Below are 18,271 nucleotides of genomic sequence, written 5' to 3'. Positions count from 1 at the left end.
CTTCAATGGGAATTAAGAGGGCAAGTAGCAGCCAGATTAATCAGATGCAAATCAGCAAGTGTGAGCACCTCTATGAAAACAGAAGCTTTGAGTGTTTGCTTGTCTGAAGCATTCAGGTGTGTTTTAACACAATGGAAAGGAGGAAAGACATTGGCAATAATCTTTATGAAGCTGCCCATCAGTGTGGGATGGGTAAAGCCATCTCCAAACAATCTGAGCTCAATCATTACACAATGAGAAAGATTACAACTGCAAAACATCCAAGGTGGTTGTCAGCCTTCCCGGGAGTTGACATCCCAGCAAAGTCACCCCAAGGTCAGATTGTGCCATGCTCAGAGAAATTCCTAAGAGCTAAATCTCAGACTTTACAGGCCTCATTTAGAATATTAAATGTTAAAGTTCACAATAATAAAATTAGAAAACGACTGATCAAGTAGGGCTTATTTGGAAGGATTGCAAGGAAAAAGCCTCTTCTAAAAAGTATGTGGCCACAGTTTGCAAAGTTTCATCTTCTGGAATAATCGGTTCCTTTTCATATTGTTTTGCCTGGTTGCAGTAAAATGTGAAGTGCCGTCCCCCTTAACGTGTGTCAAATGTTGATTCGTTTTTTAACAGAGTCCCTGCTGCGCTTATCCTGTCACCCACTTACAATCATTCAGTTTTATAGTTTTAAACATATTTAATGAAGTAGAGTTTAATTCTTTTTAGGTGCTACTGTTACATGTTCAATTTTGTTTTGCATTAACATTAAACCCTTGTGAATTGACTGCATGCCTATGGCTCCATCCTACTGAAGTGGGTCACATATAGACTAATTTACTTTTTTTCTTCCCCTTCTCTCTTTTTTTAACACTAAATTTTATATTGAATGCTTAGTTTTAGCTTTAATAGTTTTTTAGTCATAGTATCATCGTCATATTGTCACTTCAAGGTGGGAGTGATCCATTTTTGGCTGAACTCTTTTTCATGGTTTTATGTAATTTAGTGTTGTAAATTTGTTTGTGTATTGTGAATGTAAAAACCCAACGAGTTAAACTTTAGCCTGTGTTAGACTAAAAACTCAATAGGCATTCCACATCTAACTTTCTCAACTCAATCAACAAAGTACTTTTGGTCAAGCCAGGTAAACTGCAGTGTCGACAGCATAGTCGTGAATACAATATTGTGTTTTCTAAAAAGAAAATTAGGCATGGCTTGTAATACGAAGAAAGCAAGCTGTGAAATAAGATTTTAGTTTGTTTTTACCCTATTGAAAAACACCAACAAATTATTAATAAAAATAAACAAACAATAATAAACAAACAAGCAAAAATAGAAACTGAAACCACTTTCCCCTGAGCTTTCACAGCTTGTCAGCCCAGGATAAGAAGTTTTGAGTTTTCCCCTGAGAATGGGACTAATGGAAGCAGACTGCTTTTCCTGTAAAGCTTGGATATTTACAGGAGATCCGTCTGAGGTGGGAATAATCCATTTTTGGCTAAACTCAGGGGGTTTTGTCTTCTTTTTGGAGTGAGTAATGTGAAATGTGTGTGTGTGTGTAGGGTGTTGGCTGTAAAAAGTCAGCGTGCAGTGAATAACGTTATTACCTTTGTCTTTGTAACCTACAGTAACCACACAGAGCATGGCAGAGCTGATCAAGCTCTTGTTTCACTTGAAACTGTGATGATAAATATAAATAAATAAATATATTCAGGCATACACATTTATAACAATTAGTTTTTCTCATGGTATTTGCCACTCCAGCTGGGCGTCATCAAAGAAGTCCCCATGTGCATCTAAGCTGCATTAATCTCACGGGAATTATTATTTGATCATCAAAGTAAAAGCTGTGCTGCAAACATGTATGATCAGCAAATGTGTATGATGTAAAGCTCTCCCTCTGCCCCACTGTCAACTATCAATCTCAAGGCTCAACCTTGCAACTCGAATAAAAAAATATAGAAAAATAAAAAGATAATCTTGGTTCTTTGTGTTGTGTTTTTGTTTGTTTGTTTATTTATTTGTTTATTTCTTGGTTTCACGTTTTCAGTTGAATGTGGATACATTGATATCATATTGTAAAAAAAAAAAAGATAAAAATTGTGACTTTTTAGCCTTCATTACATTGAGATGGTCAACAAATGTTTCCCCTGAGAAAAACAGCAAATCTTACTGAGCATCATTAGTTTAGAATACTTTGACTACTGTGACAGTAGGTGAAGGTTTTGTTGTTATGCTCAGTTTACAGAATATGCATACATATCTTGGGGTACAAAGAGTGACCATCTCTGTGCGAGTGGTTCATGTTTGCAGGTGGGATGAATTCCTACACATGTATTCATGTACTTACACACATGCAGACACACAGACTTACACACACACACAGGATGAGTCATAGATCAGCACAGTCTACTGTATCAGTCTGTAGATCGCCAGGGGCTGACAGGATCACTCATCCATGAAACAGGCTATGGAGGCATAACGTGCACATACACCAACGCACAATATCACATGTAAGTTCACAGGTAGACACATGCACACTATTAGTTTTGTGACAGCGTCTTTCTCTTTGTCTCTCTAAACATTACACTGAAAGCACGCTTACAATATTAAACCAATCTGACAACATTTTTGATGATTTTTAGCAGTTTAAATCTATCAACACAGAGAATGTTAGACCTACATTCTCATCCTGTAATCCTGTGCTTTGTGTATCCTTTGATCCAAACCAACCCTTGTTTAATACAAAACAACATCTGCTATGAAATATTAGTAGTTTATACTTCTTTTATGATGCCCAGCTGTACCATCTCAACTACTCATTTAGGCCCTAATCGCATAGGCCAAATCACAAGGCTATTCTAAGACCAGTTGTGAGTGGTTGTTGTAGGTTGGTTGCTGTTGTTATGTGAAATTAGTCACAGAGCTATACACAGTGTTGTAATTTGACCCTCTTTTTGCTTTGGTTGGTAGCACATTGTTGCAGTGGCACGTAGTTTGTATGGATGATAACACCTCATCTGCAAACACTTGCCAACTACTCACTAAGTGGTAATGAAAATGAAGCACAGGAAAGGGAGAGTTTGTTCATAAGTACTTTTTCACAGTTGAAACTAATACCTTTGAAAAACCACAACTTTTACTTTGAAATGAAACATTCTCACTTCCCAGTTTGTGCTGCACTTCTCGCAGTGTCACAGCTGCTCTGTTTTGTTATCGAGTGTTTGCAGACAAGTCTTCCATGCAAAGTGCAGGTGACTGTGGCAATCTGCTAGCAACCAAAGCAATCAAAAGGAGCTTCTCATTGCAACATCCTCGGGACTAATTTCATGTAGCAACAGCAACCAATCTACAGCAACCACTCACAACCAGTGAGGGAATACTCATTTTTCCCTAGCAACCTGTGGTTGCCAGGTGGTCACAACCAAAATAATTACCTTCTTTGTGGCATAGCTCACCAAGTGACAGTCAGCGATTTCCCAAACTGATTGGAAATAGACATTTTTCCCTTGACTGGTTGCAGGGACGTCACTGACTGGTCTCTAAGCCTTAGCCAGACATGCGCTGTCAGGAATCCGTCTTTTTTGTCTCTTGCAGTTTGATGAAATCATTTTAATGGAGATTTTAAAAGGAAATAATGAAAATGGATACTGTTGAGCCTTTAAATCAAAGGTCTTCTTAATATTCTGTTTAGGCTTTAACATTGCTCAAAGTAATACCAGACGATTTTGCAATTAGTGCGCTTGTAATTAACCCAGCTTTATTACCACTCTCTCCCTCCCTTTTATCCTCATCAGTCATTTTCTCGTCCTTTAGAGCACAGCAGGCAGTGCAGCAGTTATTTAGATGGTGTTTGAAAAATACCTTTTTGGAAGTGTGAAATCTAAGAGAATTTTAATTCCTTTAAATATTTGATGATGCAGTTATTATTGATTATACTGCGATTATTAATGAAATTCTCTAATGTAACCAAGCAACAACCTTTGGGGCTGAAAAATGAACCAAAAGCAGACGTGTCAAAAATTGCATTTCCTTGAATGGCCATTTGAGGGTGACAACAAAAGCGAGTCAGTGCCCATAGACGTGCATGTTAAAATCCCAAACTTCAGAGCAGAAATAAACACGGGGCAGCTTCAAGTCGGGTTTGAAAAACTGTTTTGGTCTCTTTAGCTTTTTCCCTCCTTTCTGACAATTGTATGCTGAGAAATTTCTTTAATGATTCACCCATTTAGATTATATTGGAGTTTAAACCTTTTCATTGTCAGTTTATAACACCACTTTGACAGCTGGGTGGTGACACGATCAAATGTAGTCACTTCCTCCCTTTAGTTCAAGTGTTCAAGTGACTGAATTGAAAATCTTGACATTTAATTGCATTTTTAAATGTCGTTATCTGACAACTAATTTTGCCTTACTGTGAGATTAATTGCATTTACAGACCATCTATTCAATCTGTTATTGACTTTCACTACTATGCCGATGACACTGTGCAGTTGTTGAAGCAAATTATTTTATTTGCATATTGCTTAGGACTAATAGCATGTACCTGCACATGTTAGATGGATTTTGCTAGCTGGCAACATAGGGCTTTACCCTCTCAAATATGGCCAATTAAGGGGCTAAGCTACATGGGCATTTTGAGATGTTTTGGTGCTTCATTAATTACACAATGCAAAACTGGCTGCGCTTATGAGTCATGATACAAGTGTGCTGCCAAATGATGATCTGATGCTGATTGTTTTTGTTTGTTTGTCTGTTTGTATAAAACTATCTTGTAATAGCAGCCAGCAGGCATCGGGGAATACTGGCCCCAATATTCAGGCATTTATTTCAATGTAAGTGTTCCTACTTTCATGGTTCAGCTAACTTGATGTTTTCCAAGATAATGACCTTTTTGATTTTTACTAAACTAAAACTATTCCTGAAGAGAACCATGTAGGTTCCATGTGGCATTAATCACTCATTTTCATTTGTTATTATGCAGACAAGATTAATGCAGGCCCACAGTATGTTTGGCTGTTTTGTTCATGGCCATTAATTGTTGGTGTATGTTTGAATTTCTGTTTTCAGTGTACATAATGTGTCCTCAATCCCAGCCCGCGCGCTCCTGGGCCATGCTGCCTTTTGTGCGTGTTCGCGTGAGCCTCATTCTCCCTCCAGCCTACATCACTGTAACCCCACCAACACCAACACCCTTCACACACACACACACACACCAGTCCCACCTCCCTATACCCGAACTACAGTGAAGCCAATTCAAGCGATTCTCCGCAGTGCTGAAGAGCAGAGTGAAGTAAAGACGGAGAAGAAGGGGGAGGAGTGAGAGAGGGGGCAGCACAGAGAGGAGAAGTGGGGAGATTCGGGGAAACACGGGATAGAGAGGCAGAGCGTGTGCGTACCGAGAGCAGTGAAGAGAGAGACCGAGATAAGGGGGAACCTGCCAGTTTGGTACCCAGGCTTCCCAGTGCGCACAGATCTCGGCTGCACCGTCCGACCAGCTCATCTCTGCAGGGTGAGTAGCTTCAGCTTCTGCTGTCTTTTCAAACCGCGCCTTCATTTTATTCATGTATCTCTCATTTCTTTCACGCCACTCAAACCACCTCATTTTCGCATCTGTTTTAAAGCCGCTCACACTTTTTGGGCTCGCCTCAGCGACCCCCGTGTCTTTGGATGCGCTCGTCAGGACTTTAGTTTCGGCTACATGGATGACAGATCATGCTCATGCCCATGACTGTCTTGGTGAAACATTTTTATTCCGCTAAAAAAAGCCAAGGATGTTGTATAAGAGAGTGATCTTTGTGCTCACCTCAGGTTGAGGAGGGAAGATGTGTTCTGTTGACAGCTGCTGATGAGCGTGTTTGCACGGCTGATTCCTCGCCAGTTAGTGCAGGAATGTTACTGTACCGTGATTACCGTGGTGCACTTGGAAGGAGCGCGCTGTAAAATTGTACAGTCTGAATACAGTCTGGTGAAAAGCACAGTAAAGCCGCTTGGCTTCGGCGCGTGGAGGAGAGAAAAAAGGGGAGGCGGGGAAGCAAAGTGTGTGAGGTAGATGCGATCGTGTGACTGTATGTGTGCGTGTGTCAGAGAGGGAGGGGATGTGTGCACACATTTGTGTGTTTATGTGTATGTGCTCTAAAGAACTCTTGGCTGCTTCTTGGGGAACCCATCCTGTGATACTGTTCCAGCAGACTGCAGCACTTCTTATTGGGTCTCGCTCTCTCTCCTGACTTACCTGTGGATAACGTGCGTGCGCATGCCGTTGTGAAGGAAAAAGGTAAAAATGTAGAGAAAATGTTATTTGAAGTCTGCATTTTGTCTTTTACGGTTAAGCTTCTTTGCAAATATGTCCGTTTTAATGATGAGTTTTAATTTGACACGGTATCAGAATATTTTACAAACGTAAAACGGCAAATTTGTAGAAATAAGTTCATGTTAATCTCTACAACATGAATTATTCATCTTATTGATGGTTTGGCAAAGAGTTTGTATTAGCTCTTGCAGTGTGTAGGATGCGAAGTAGCGATGGAAAATTCCATGGCTACAATTTGCAAGCGCTCAAGGCACGAAACATTTAGGATGGTGATTTTTTGGTGTTTTCAGTTACTCATTAGGTCCCACTGATAGATAGAGTTAGCAATGTGGGTGGTTCTAATGGAAACTCAAATTGGCATTAAATTGGGTGTAATTTTGGTTGATAAGCCGTAAGAGAAGTGGTCGATTTTAATTAAAACTGAGGTGACAACGTGAACTCTACAACCTGAAATCTGCATCACTCAGAATTCCAGAAAATTAATATTTCCGTGTGAGAGACATATTTTCTCTGCAGGCTGAGAGAAAGCGCAGCCAGAATTTGTGGTTTCTCCCTTAGAAGGCACAAATCAGAAAGGCTTTAATTTCTAACAGGAGGCTCTAATGGAACCAAGTTTGTCTCAGCATGTCCATCCAGCCCCAAGAACTCACTTCATGTTAGTATAATAAAAAAATAATCCGTGTAAGACTTATCACAACAGTGATAGAAAGTCCTTTTCAAAAAACAAAAAGCTAATAAAAAAACTAAATGACAAACTTTCAAGTTCCATGGATAAATTATGAATTCAGTTGTTCTATAATATTAAAATGGATCTATGTAGGGCTCAAGTGCAACACTGAGAATAAAATATCTGAAAATAGGTAAACACACTTTTAGATAGAAAGATAAGAAAATTCATTCTAAAGCTGCCTGACATAAATACCAGCCTTCTCTGAGTTAGCATGTCCCTGCAGGTGTCACAGAGAGAAATAAAACAGTTTCTAAGTTAGCAACATTGTACTAGTTTAGGAGGCTGTCACAAATTTGTTTCACCAGTTCAGTATCTGACCAATTATGGAGTACGGTCACAACCACCCCCACCCTTCTGTACCTCATGTATGCTTTGGAATAGTGGACGAAGAAAATTTCTGGCACAACTTCCAAAGTACATTTCCTACTCCATATAAGAGATTGAAGTTCCAGGAACACTTGTGGATGTAATGAAATTCCCTTCTGACATATAGCCTAGAAGAATGTTTTCCTCATCTGAAGTTAAACACGGGCCAGGCTGTACTTTCATCCTGTACTATTTTGTCCAAGAAGATGGTGCAGTTGGATAAATGTCATCTTTATGTTGTGTGTCTTTTACTTCACAAGTCAGAACTGGGAATGACGTCATTCCCATGTTCACTGTACTGCAGTAGTATTAGCCAGAGAAGCAAGGAAACACATGTTTTATGCTCCCTAGCAGATAGAACCATTCATACAACACTAACAATACAACACAATACCTGTCTTTTTGTTATTGTTTCCACAGTTTAAAACACCACTGATGCACATTCACAGATAGAGCATGGTCAGTGGTCTGTGTGCAGTGAATCACAAGCACACAAACACAGTAGTACAGATCACAAATGTTACAGTTTTACTACCATTTGCGTCCACTGCTGCCATCGTGGATGACAAAGTTGGGATTGGTGGGGCTTTGCTGATTTTCCAAGTGAGAAGTTCGACTTTAGGTGCAACTTCCCACTTCAGTCTGAACACAGCAATTTTTAACCTTGCAGAAGAACACATTTTCATATACAAAGCCTTTTATAGAACTGGGACTATCACTAGAAAGAAACAATTAAAAAGATGTTGGCCCATGTGAGGGAAAAGTTTATCTAAAAATGTTAAGGGGTAAAAAAAAATGTTTATTTTTTTTAAAGTATGAGTTCAACAAAAATCTGAAACAGAAACACAAAAACATCAACAGTGCTGCATAATAATGATGGTTTCTGTGCGCGCCTCACTGTCACATTGTTATAAAGTATACACAAAACAAGGTTAGCCCTAATGGTTAGCATTATTTTGTTCTGTTCACTACATTCAGGTAGCAGGTGGTATCTGGAAAACACATTTAAAACAACAATTAAGTTGATTACATAAATGGAGATCAAAGGCCATAAAATATGTTTAAAATGTTCACATCATCTAAAAGTAGTTGGTGTCATTCCCCAAGAATCAAATATCAAATGGTTCCTAGATTACTGTAACAAACCACCGAGCAAGCTAGCAAGGAGAAACACAGCTGCCAGTTCTCCCGATTCAAACCAAACCTGGTCCTGTACAGCAGACAAGGTGGTCAGGTATAACAGACAACTGTTAACTTCTCTACACATGTTTATAGACCTGTGGTTGTATGAGACATGAGGTATCATTATCTTCAGTAGGCGTGCTGTTCTCTGAGGTGAGGCGAAATGAATCATACTCTAACTTCAGTTGTTTAAACAGCTGATTGATGGTATGAGTCACTGACAATGGCAGGGTCAGTGCTTCATCTTCCACTGGGGTTACTCAAGGTACTGTAAAGTGCTTCACACAGCACTGCTGTCATTGAAAAGCCCACAACTTAAACTACAAGATGAAGTTTATATTGCACCTGCAATGTTAGTAAAATTAAATTAGAATGATGTAATTGCAAACCAGTGTGGTTACTGCTGCTACTTAAATGAAAAGTCCATTTTAATCTAAGGAGTAGACAGTGACTGTAGTTGGGTATTAACCGGTTATAATGTTAATAATGACATAACACTTTTATCTTATTAATATGACATTGTTAAATGTTCTTTCAAGATCGACAATAACAAAACTTAGTTAAAAAAATATTGTAACACAGGGCTTAAAATAGGATTGAAAGCTACACAGTAAAACCAACATCATATGACATGAGAATATACTTCTGAATTCTTTAAGATGACTATAGAAGCACTACAACAACTAAAACAGGACAGATAGAAAGCTGCCTCATAATTGATGATTTTCTGAGGCGATATTTTGCAGTATCCAGCACCAAGAGTGAGTCATTGAACTCTTGGAATCGTACAGTAACAGCAAACTGATATGAAATTGAGTTGATCCTTGAAGGCACTGCTCTGTCTGCAAATTTAAGAAAATTTGTCTTTTTGCAACTAGGCTGCGCTGATAGTTACTAATGGATGAAGAAGAAATTAATGAATTAAGAATGAAAAAAAAAAGAAATTATGCTACGTTTTAGGAAGGTGGTGTGAGGTGGTTGGTTTGGTGTCAGACATTGGAGAACCCACCTCTTACCATTTTCAATCATTTGTCTGTTGTTTCTTAATTACAAATTTAAACTTAAACAAGAGTCAGCATGTCAGTTTGTAAAGACTGTGAAAAACATTTCCAGTGTGAACATGCGATAACAAAACGGAAACATGCAGCGGAAGTAGATCGCCCATTTTGCTGTTAGTTTGAAGGAGTGGCTGAAATTAGGTTAAAGATATACCAGAGGTGGGACAAAAAGCAAAAGTGTTTCCAAACCCTTTATTTAGCATGTGTATATATAAAAGGAAGAAGGCTAGCATTACCATGACATTATACGAATTAACACAGTTGTGCTTGTGATAGCTGTGCTGCTAACATTAGCACTACCATCAGTGACAAATATGGACACTTCTTTCAAACTAACCCAGTTTCAGCGCACGTGTAGATGAAGGATATCAACTCACACAGTGCCGTGTTTCTGTTCCAGCTGAGCACTTAAATATTAAACCACCAGGCCCTTAAGCTGCAGCACAGTATTGTACTGAGATACAAGATTTACTTATATAATGATTCGATGTGGCATCTCTAATCTGAGGGAAGCAAGCCAAAATAAAAGCCCCATCCCATCAAAAAGGCCACTAGCAAAACAAAGGCTCAGGGAAAGTAATATGGACCTGTATAATACTCAGTAGCCTCCTTCAGGGTGTCTTTTTGATTTCTCTCTAACTGCTTCAGGATCTTGTCCTCTATTCTCTGGTAATCCTGCAAATGTCCATAAGGGATCACTTCCATAATATTATTAATACATAATATTGTAGGAAACAAGAAGTACACAAGAATGCTTGGTAGAAAAGCTCACACCCTCCACATCTTATTATACTTATAGCCAAGCATTCTGAGTGGGTGAGCTTATGGGATTGGCAATAGCAGTCCCAATCGCCTATAATTCTATAGTTCTAAATGCATGAGATGAAGGGCTTTCCAGTGTTTTAAATCTGACTAAACCAAGACTAGCTATAAATTGCTAGCTTTGCACCCATCAGCAGTGTTGCATTTTCAGTGTTTGAATCATGCAAGGTCAGTTCGTCTTCAGGCCAGTCACAGCTCAGTGTGAGCTCAAACCCAAATTATACGAAATTCACACTGAAGGTGAATGAAACTGTGTGTGACTGGACATGGAGAGATTCTTTTCAGGGTTTTGTGAATGCTGCTCTGCACAGACATGCACTGCAGGATGTGTCACACTTAACGCTGTCTGCCTGCCAGCCCTGGTGCATGCATGTGTGTGACATAGTATTTGTGTATGCGTCCGTGTGCATGCGCATGTGTGTGTGTGTGGACTTTCCTCAGTTTTTGGGCCAAGGTCTTTCCCTCTAAGCTCTCATTCATTTTTCTTCTTCCTCCTCTTTTATTATTTCACTGCATGTCTGCTTTTCCCTACCTGTCTTTAGCACAGTAGCAGGCAGTCTCTCATAGGCTCCTTCTACTGTGTGTGTGTTTACCTGCTGCATGAGCTAATTATCTTTATCAGTCCAGAAGTCATTCTACGACCTATAGGATGACATTTGTTTCCCAAAGCTTTCTTTTTACAAGTACCGCTTTCTTTCTCAGCTAAATTCCATGAAAAGTCTTAAAGGATTGTGATGCTATTTTTCTACGTTGTTTTCCTCCTTTACCCTCCTTCCACATTCCCTCTCCTTTTTTCTCCCTTTCTTTTTCCCACTCTTTCCTGATGTAACTGCTTTCAGAATTAATTTCCTCCTTTTCACCCTGATCTTCTTCTCCATAATCCTTTTGACCAGTTCTTCTGTGTCATAGTAGCACACAGTCCAACCTCTTCCTTTGCTTCTTTATTCCGTTTATAACTAAATCTGGAGTTCTTTCATGCAGTAGATGCATCTGACCTTCTAGCCCTTATATTTTCTTCTTCCTCTTCTTCCCTCTTTTCCCTCTCTTCCTCTTTATGAGGTCTTTCATTCTTTCTATCTTTAAATATCTGTCTCTTCCCCTGTCAGTTGGCATGAGGCTCTCAGTGCTGACAGAGAGACATATTGCCTTCTCAACAGAAAACAACCCTCCACCCCACCCCCAGCATTAGCTAACTAACCTGGGAACGCCATCTGCGGAGCCCTGCCCGGCACCATGGGACACGTGGACGTTTCGTGGTGCTCAGCAGTTGCTTTGCCTTGCTCCACACTGACCTATCGCTGCTGCAGAGTCTTTTATCTGTTTCTTGTTTAATTATTTGCCAGTTCCAGATTTTAGGGCCAATATTTCAGTCCTCTCAGGGTTTTCTGAACTAGAAGTTTCCTAGAAGTCATAGCAAATGACGGATACGTTAAATTTGATGTGGGTGAAAAAAAGCAGTCGTGATGTCCAGATTCAGTACTACATAACAGTGAGTCACCAAAAGATTATTATAAAACAAAACACTAATTTAATTAACTTGTTTAATTACTTATATAGTATTACAGTATAACTTTCATCTGAGGATGTGATGATCTACTTGATTGTTTTAAAGCTTTCTTTGCTCCATGCGCTTTTAAAGTCTAGTTTAAATTTCTGCTTCCAGCATTTATGATTTTATTTTGTAATCCTATCCTGTTTTACACTTTAGTAAGTTCTGCTGTATTTGGTTTTCCATCAGTATTCAGGCACCAGAGCTCAGTCAGCTCAGGAATCTTCTATCGTTTATCCACTTTTTTCCTTTTGTCCCCTACATGATTTTTTGTTAACACTGAATTGAGATTTGGGTAGTCAGGTCTTCCCAACAGCCGGAGGGAAACAGATTGCAGTGTGAAAAACTTCCAACAGAGTAAAAAAAATCCAGAATGAAGCATTTATAAACTTGTGAACTGAAACAGTGAGCATTTTATGAGAACAAATGGTGACAGTGGCAACAAGATATGAGGTGCTATCAACAGGAAAAACAGGAAAACTGCGGCATCCCGACACGCAGCGTGGATACATGTGCAGCGAGAGTTTTGTCACTAACATTTGAAACATTTAAATGTCAGTTTTAATGCTATATTGCTGTAAACTAAACTAAATTATTTTGACACAGTTTAAACTACATGAAAGGGGCTTAGCCAAAAACTGCAGCATTATAACACCAATAACATTAAAGTTCACTATAAAATGGATTATTTCAATTATGTTGTGGACTTTTTTAGCAAGTAGCATTTTCTCTTCTTTTTCTTCACCTTTGTTCTACCACTTGAAAGCTGGAACAAATTATGACCTATGAGCCTGTCATCCTACATTCAGATCTTCTCCTCACTGATATGTTGCATCTTGTTAAATTTAAATCCCTTATTTGCCTTTTTTTTTATTAACAGCTGCAATGCCATTCTCCTGATTTGACCACGAAAATCATTTTAGCACAAGCTGCTATGAAAATGAAAGTTAAATAAACCCCCTGAACATTTGCTTTCAAATTGTAAAGAATCCCTTTCTCAGTGAAACCCAGTGTCTTTACAGTTGAGATTAATCCCTAATTATCTTCAAAATTAAATGTTTTTATCAAATTCAGCTCAGTCCAGCTTGTCATTGTGTCACACAGTACTACAATCATAACTTTGTTCATTTAGTAATAAGCACAATTACCAACACAAATGCAACATCATAATCACCTTAAAGAGGTTTTATAGTAGATAAAAACCATCTCTTGACTGTACTGTACAATGGTCTTCTTATTAAGTAAATGGCCTATTTCCAGAAATTAATTCAAATATTCAAAGCTCCTGATTAAGAGGAACTTATTATCACTCATACACTGACAACCCTGTTTTAATGCCTTAATTAGTAAGGGACACTAATTCATTAAGATGGACTTCATTGGGGATACTTCTGAGCCTCCAATAAAATTGGAATTAGTAATAAATTCAAATTAATATATTAATTGTCATAAGGAATATCGGAGACATTTGCTTGGTAACGAAGACGATTTCACATTTTGGGATGTGCATATTTAACATTTTGTACTGAAGGACCACAGGTGATGGGCTAACAATGTTTCAGGTTTATGACTGTGATAATTCACTGTACCTAAGTTATAGAACAGGAGTCCCCAATCCTAGGTTTTAGATCTCACCCTGGGTCAACACACCTGAATCAAATGATTGGTTCATTACCAGGCCTCTGGAGAACTTCAAGACATGTTGAGAAGGTAATGCATCCATTTAAATCAGCTGTGATGGCTCAAGGACACATCTAAAACCTGCAGGGACACCGGCCCTTGTGGACAGTGATTAGGGACCCCTGTTATAGACTCTTGAGCTTAATCACAACAAGATTTTGGCTTCTGGGGATAAAGATTTACAGGAAATGGCTATATAATGGATTGGACTAGAAACTATGGTGAAGAGGGGTCTTAGTTAGTACTATTTTATAATTTATGGGGGAAAATATTGACTTTAGCCGAAAAGAAAAGAAATGTTTTAAGAACACCATGATACCCTCTTCATTTCTTCTGGGTAAGTCAGCGTTCGGTCAGTATTGCAGTCCTTGTCAGGTCAAGGTAGTGTTTGAAGAAACAACTACTGAGTCAGCATTTAAGAGAAGACGAGTGTAAACATTTCAGTTCAGTACATATGATAGTGCTTTTGTCAAAACACACCTAAGCAACATAAACAAAAAGTTGAGGAAGTGTAATTTGTCAAAAGAGTGGAAAATCAGAGACGTAGAGTGTAATGTAGAGATTTTCAGCACGGCAGCAGTGGACAGCTCCTCAAAATGCTCCACTGCTGGAATCTCCAGAAAATGTTCTATTAAATGTTCACGATTCTACAGCAGGAAATCACTGAAAGAGCAAAAACAATACCCCCAAATTATTAATTATGGTTCAAAAATGATCATTATAGGCTGAATTTAAAGTGTCCTTATTTGATTCTCTGCATTCCAATTAGAGAAAAAGTGGACTCAGGACTAGTTTTGGTATTAAAATTAGAATAAAATTGCATTATTTATGCCTCAAAAAGCCTCAGATGTAGGTTAAATGATTGACAGGCATAACATAACTTTTTGTTTCTTTTTAAATACATTATCATCGTTTACATTTGAGAAATACAAACCAAAAATGCTTTGAAATAAATCCTGTTAAAAAAAAATCCACTTTCTTTTTTAACATTTCTTTTACATCTGTGCTCAGTCCTTGTCTAACCACTTCATTAATCCACGTTACCTGTATCCTCCTCCTTTTCTCCCATTAAACATTTTCCCTCTTGATTAAACTTTTCCTCTTCTTTCTGTCTCTCCTTCCTTCCTTTATAACTTTCCACCTCTTTAGAAAGTCGCTTCCCATTACACTCCTTTTAATTGCTGCCTTTCTTTACCTCACCTCCTATTTTCTTCTCATTCCCTTCTTAACCATCTATGTCCCATCTGTCCTTTCTTCCCCTTCACCTTTTATCCTCCACCCTCTCCAACCCTTATTATGTTCCCTTATAATCATTTCCCCTTTTTTCCACCCACTTTTCTCTTCCCACTTTCCCTTCAGTGCTTCCTTCCCACATCATTACTTTAGGCTGTTTGTTTCTTAGCACCTCTTCTCTATTCATCTGTAATTCATTACATCGCCTCTGCTCCTGGATTGTCCCTGCACACACATAGTTAGCAGCATGGTGCAACCTGGGAATTGTGGTTGTATTCTCAAGGCTTAAACTACAAAGAGAACCTCATCCCAGCCCATTTGTTGTCTGCTATCTCAGCAAACACAGGCCTGGTAGTAGTGTGTGTGTGTGTGTGTGTGTGTGTGTGTGTGTGTGTGTGTGTGTGTGTGAGAGTGTGTGTGTGTGTGTGTGTGTGTGTGTGTGTGTGTGTGTGTGTGTGTGTGTGTGTGTGTGTGTGTGTGTGAGGGAGAGAGAGAGAGAGAGTAAAACTCTCAGAAACATTTATGCACTGACCCAGCAGATCTTGTCCTCCAAACCCACATTTCTTCAAGCTTCTGCCTCTGTAGTGTTTTAAAGCTAGCTCATGACCAGAATCAGAATCAAACCATTTTATTAATCCCACAAGGCAATGCTTTCTAAAGATGCTCAATTCCATTACAAATATGAACAACAGAATATATGAAGATGAAAAAAAATGTCAACTCAGTCCAAGAAGCAATATACTAAAATATGAATTCCATATAAAGTTCAAACAATGGTTTAAAAACTGCAATTCCATAATTGGCCACTAAAGGCTGACTGTAAAAGAAGTCAGTACCCTGTTATAAGTGTTATACTCTGGTACTGCCTTTCATTAACAGCAGCTGTACCAGTAATAAACCTTATTTAAAGTTCATCTGTTTACATTTCAGGGTTTAAATTTTGCATTAGTATGGATGCGACCACTTTAACTGCACAGTGGATGCTGACACAGGAGGCTGCCACACATACTTTACATAAAAGATGGATGCACATTCAAGCTTTAAAAGTGAAAGCATTGAGGAAGTGTCTTAAACCAGATTTGTGTTATTATTATTTTTAATCACCATCATGGAACAACTTCTATAAATGCAATAAGCCAGACTCTTATGTAAAACTAAGGACAAAGAAAAGTTGTCTCACTTTAGCACCTCAGTAAACACGCTATGGTCTCAATCGTGAGATTCAATTGTTTTTAAAATAACATTTTTTTTAAGACTCGAACAGGACAATAAAGCACAGCTTTCTTCAGACTGCTTTGTGATTGACGAGTTGTTGTTGTATTAGCTGTTGTATTAGCTGTTGTATTAGCTCGCAGTGTCTCTGATTGAATCTGATTCCATTGCACTGTTCAAATCACGATTAAAAACCCACTTATTCAATCTTGCCTTTCCCTCAAGTTAATATTTCTTTTATGATTTTATATCATGCACTTTTATGCTCATTTAAATTCTTGTTTGCTCTGTACCTGTTGCTTTCCGATGTATTAGTGACAGTTATCTTCTTGCATATTTAGTACTTGCTTTGGTCCTATTTCTATTATCCTCCTCCTATACTCTATCTTACTTGTTAAGCACCTTGGCATACCCTTGGTTTTTAAGTGTGCTTTATAAATAAAGTTTATTATTATTATTATTATTATTACTCTCAGTATCTCAGTGAGATCTACTCACTGCTCACTACATCTGCTGTTCCCTCGGTCGTGACTCTGAGTTTTATAACTTCACTTTGGGTTTCAGCTTGTTTACTTTCTGTTTTGTGACTCTTTATGGATTTAGTATATTCTGAGTTTCTTTTCTTGTTGTTTTGTTATATTTGACTTAAAGGTTGTTTCCTGTTAGTTCCCTCTTGTGTTCCCCGGTGTCCTGTCATCAGCATGTGCTCTTTGTTTTTCCACGTTCCCCTGTCTAGTCCTTGTGTTCTCCCCTATGTCAAATTAACCCTTGTTCCCCATTCAGGTCTGTCTTCCTGTTTTTGTTTTTGTGGTTACTGTTATTTTCCTTGGCTTGTGTTGTGTTTACTTCCCTTTCCTCTATAGTTTCCAACCATGCGTTTCACCTTTAATTATCTCATGTGTATTTATCATCTGTGTTTCCCTCTGTTCTTTGGCATGTCCAGATGGTAGTGTCTTTCTTTGGTCTGTATTCCCACTGTTTTTACTTTGAATCAAGTTCCTGCTCTGCAAATGTTTCAGTTTTTGTTTGCTTTTGGACTACCAACAAAAAGGTTGTGTTTTTGTCTTTGAGACCTGTCACCTGCATTGAGCCCCTGATCCTGCTTGTCACACTGCCAAATCTGGTTTCAGAAGAGCAAGGTGAAAATGTCCAAAAGTGTCAATGTGGATATGTCTATATTTTAGATAGTCTGTAAGTTGCTACTCTTCTTCTCAGTAGGGATTGTAGTACTTAACAAATACAAAATAACCCGACTCACTACAAAAGTTAATTGTAGCTTACTAACAGCTGATCTGAGAAGTTTGTGGTTTAGTTCTGTAGTGAGATCAAATTTAGCATTTTTTAGTTAATCAGCGATAATTAACAGGCATCTGTCTCCATGTGGCACACCCATATAGTCTAACCAATCTCATTAGCATTAGCTGATAACTTAGCATTTCATTTCTTAAACCAAATATGATGATGTCTAAATCAGAGAACATACAACTAAAGATGAGGTTTCAGAACCACAAACTAGTGGGTCATGTGACTGCTTTACAGTCTTTGAAAATTTACCACAAACTTCTAACATAAGTCAGTGCTGACAAACTAATTCCTCCAAATAAAGAAAAACAGTTTAGAGCACAGGTGTCGAACAGGAGGCCTCGAGGGCCGGTGTCCTGCAGGTTTTAGATGTGTCCTTGATCCAACACAGCTGATTTAAATGGCTAAATGACCTCCTCAACATGTCTCGAAGTTCTCCAGAGGCCTGGTAATGAACTAATCATTTGATTCAGGTGTGCTGACCCAGGGTGTTATCTAAAGCCTCGAGGCCTGGTCTTCGACACCCCTGGTTTAGAGTGAAACAATTAAATGCCCAAAGAAGGCAAATAAATAAATTAAATTAAATAAAAAAAAAAACATGACAACTTCTTCATGTTTTTTTGCCTTTCAGTACAAACATTTCAGACACGTAGGTTAGTTAGGACAACTATCTACTCTGTAGTGCAATGCCACCAGTCTGAAAGTCATCAACAGAGAGTGAAAAAGGCTGAATGAAGTAATCTAAAAGCCCACAGAGTGAGACAGTTATCTGAGTCCCGCAGGTACTCGACTGTGTCTCTTCTGGTCTAAGTGGTGGATGGATTTTTGTGTTTTGAGTCAGCAGC

General features: G+C 38.5%; 1 protein-coding gene across 1 annotated transcript in view; it reads left to right on the top strand.

Moving 5' to 3' along the window:
• Positions 1-5,136: 5,136 nt before the first annotated feature.
• cacng7a (calcium channel, voltage-dependent, gamma subunit 7a) overlaps positions 5,137-18,271 on the top strand; it is a 37,284-nt gene continuing 24,149 nt past the window's right edge. Inside the window, exon 1 of the mRNA XM_026156259.1 lies at positions 5,137-5,491. The gene's annotated coding sequence lies outside the window, so the exon portion shown is untranslated. The remainder of the gene's footprint in view (positions 5,492-18,271) is intronic.

The sequence above is a fragment of the Astatotilapia calliptera genome, chromosome 22 (assembly GCF_900246225.1).
Source record: "Astatotilapia calliptera chromosome 22, fAstCal1.2, whole genome shotgun sequence".
In the NCBI taxonomy this organism is placed as follows: domain Eukaryota; kingdom Metazoa; phylum Chordata; class Actinopteri; order Cichliformes; family Cichlidae; genus Astatotilapia; species Astatotilapia calliptera.
This window is presented reverse-complemented; position numbering and strand designations above follow the sequence as displayed.